This window comes from Meleagris gallopavo, chromosome 13 (genome assembly GCF_000146605.3).
Source record: "Meleagris gallopavo isolate NT-WF06-2002-E0010 breed Aviagen turkey brand Nicholas breeding stock chromosome 13, Turkey_5.1, whole genome shotgun sequence".
In the NCBI taxonomy this organism is placed as follows: Eukaryota; Metazoa; Chordata; class Aves; order Galliformes; family Phasianidae; genus Meleagris; species Meleagris gallopavo.
Window position 1 is genome coordinate 17,605,179 of NC_015023.2, and position 2,644 is coordinate 17,607,822.

The window sequence follows — 2,644 nt, forward strand, 5'->3', positions numbered from 1 at the left end:
GCTCGGCAGCTCCGTCCGCAGCGGTACCGACCCGGTCCCTGAGCCATGGGGCGGCGGTGGGGTTCCACCGCCCCGCAGCGCTTCCCCGTGTTGGTGCTGCTGCTGCTGCTCCAGGTGCGGGGCTGCCGGGCGGGACGGAGGGGACAGAGGGAGCAGAAGGGGAAAGGGCTGACGCCTCTCTTGGGCAGGTGTGCGGCCGGCGGTGTGATGAGGCAGCCCCCTGCCAGCCCGGCTTTGCTGCAGAGACCTTCACCTTCAGCGTGCCCCGGGACAGCGTGGCAGCGGGCAGGGAGCTGGGACGAGGTAGGACCTTGCGGGGCGGCTGCGGCTGTGGGTATGGAGCTGTGCCCCCACAAGGTGGGACAGAGCTGTGGTCATGAGGATGGGTTGGATGTGCGATACCGAAGGTGATGAGATACATGGGGACAAGCTCAGAGCGTGGTACCAAGGGTGGCTGGTACCAAGGACAAAGGTGTTCCTGATGGGACAGGCTCAATGTGTGGCAAAGTGGCATAGAAATACGGTTGTGAGGGTGGGCTGGGTGCGTGGCACCGAGGGTAGCCATGGGGAACAAAGCTGTGGCTAAGTGCCCGTGCGCCCTGCGTGGTGTCAGGGCCGGCTGCACTCTGCCTAGTTCAGTGCTGGTGGCCATAGGCACACAGTGCCATGCCTATGTGTCCCAGCTCCCTGAGCAGCCAGGTGGTGCAGGTGCCGGGGCGAGGGCGCGTGGGGGCAGTGGGTGCCTCTCCCAGCAGCACCGAGGCGGGCGGCGCTGACTCAGGCAGAGCGGGCTTGTTCGGGCCGGCAGGCTGGGTGTGGGGCATGGAGCCCGGCCCTGAGCCTGCACCGAGCCCACATCCCAGCACCGAGCACACATCCCAGCACCAAGCGCCTGTCCTGGTGCGGAGCCATGCGTGGGTGCAGGCAGTGGTTCTTGGGAAGGGTGGCTGAGGAGCTCCAGTCTGAGTTTCGCCCACGCTGGGGAGTATCGGGGCTGGAAAATGAACCCTGCACAGTACCGAATGCATTCCGTGTTTGTGAGCCAACCTTAATCATTTAGTTAATCATTTACCAAAGCTGTGCAGCACCAGCAGGCTGTGCCCATTGGGGCAGTGCCTGACACCAGGGTGACGAGCAGCTGCGTGCCAAGTAGCAACTTCCCCAGCACACAGCGTTGGCTCCCAGCTGGAAATCCCCGGCTGCTGAGCACCAGCGCTTCCCGTCTGGGGCCAGTGACAGAGGACGTGTGTGGGAGGAGGGTGTCTGAGTCTGCCCACGCGTGCCAGCGCTGCTGCCGCAATGCCTGGCCACAGAGCATCGTGCCGTGCCCTCCGTGCCGTGCAGCTCTTCAAAAGCCCCATTTGTGGTACAGCATGGGCAGGCTGATGAGCTGCCCTGTAATTATCTGATGAGCCGAGCACTTTGTTTGCAGTCAGACAGGTCTGGATTGGCCCCGAGTGGCGCTGGGGTGGTGAACATCAGTGGGTGCTCCAGGGGCCGGGTTGGGTGCAGCTCTGGGCTTCCCGACGGCGCTGCAACTGCCCGGCTGATGAAAGGGCTCAGTGGAGGAAGGAGCAATTTCCTCCATGTTAATGCAGGCTGTAAAAGCTGCATGGCACGATGCTTTCCGGTGGGTGCTGGGGCTGCTGCTGTCCCACATCCCAAGGGAAGGATGGACAGCACCTGCCCTGCATCCCTGGGGCTGTATTCAGCCTCACTTACTGCACAGAGTCCCCAGGTAGGGGATGGGATGGCAGATCCCAGGAAGGAGCTCTCAAGGAGACCTTGGCTGTGTCGGTATGGCATCTTATGGGAGGAACACAGGTTTGCAGCCAGGTGTGACACTCCCCAGTTGCATAGGTCCCAGATCAGCCACAAATGGGAGAAACCTCGAGAGTCTGAAGTCACGGTGAAACTCGGTGATGTCAGTCCCTGGCGGGACGTGTGGCTCACAGCGTTCTTACAGCACTTTCACCCCGGCTGCTCATGGGCTGACGTGTGCCTCCTCGTGCCACCAGCTTCCGCCCCGGCACAGCCACACTTGCACAACCTGCATGGGGACAGGGAAGAACCTTGTTATGGTGGCACTTGGCTGTGCCTGTGACTCACCCTGCACCCAACCCGGGTGAGACACTTTCCTGTTTCACAGCAGAATGGAGGTAGCTTAGTGTCCCCAGGTCCCAGCCCAGTGTGGAGGGCTCACCTCCGGGCCCCAGCTTTGAGCCGGTAATTCACTGATTTTAGCCCCATGGCCAAACGCATTTGAGGGTCCAGGAAAGCAGGAGCACTCAGTTGCCTCCTGCAGTGCAGGAGCCCCTGAGCTCGACCCCACGCCCCGCCGAGGCCCCACTGGCTCTGTGCCCTGGGGAGAATGGGGCTGGGAGGGGTTGGCTTTCAAGTGTGGAGCTGGAAAAACAGGTTGTGCACGGCTGTGCTGGGAGCAGAGGGGGAGAGCGGGAGCTGAGCGGTGGTGCGGGGCCAGGTGCTGAGCACGGTGCGCTCGATGCACCGCGTCGGTGCGGGGCCGGGTGCTGAGCACGGTGCGCTCCGCCGGCCAGGTGCCGGGTGCCCGCAGGGATGGGGCACCTCCCCGCTGCCAGCCCACGGTACGGGAGCGCCCGGCATGCCCCAACACAGCCCTGCA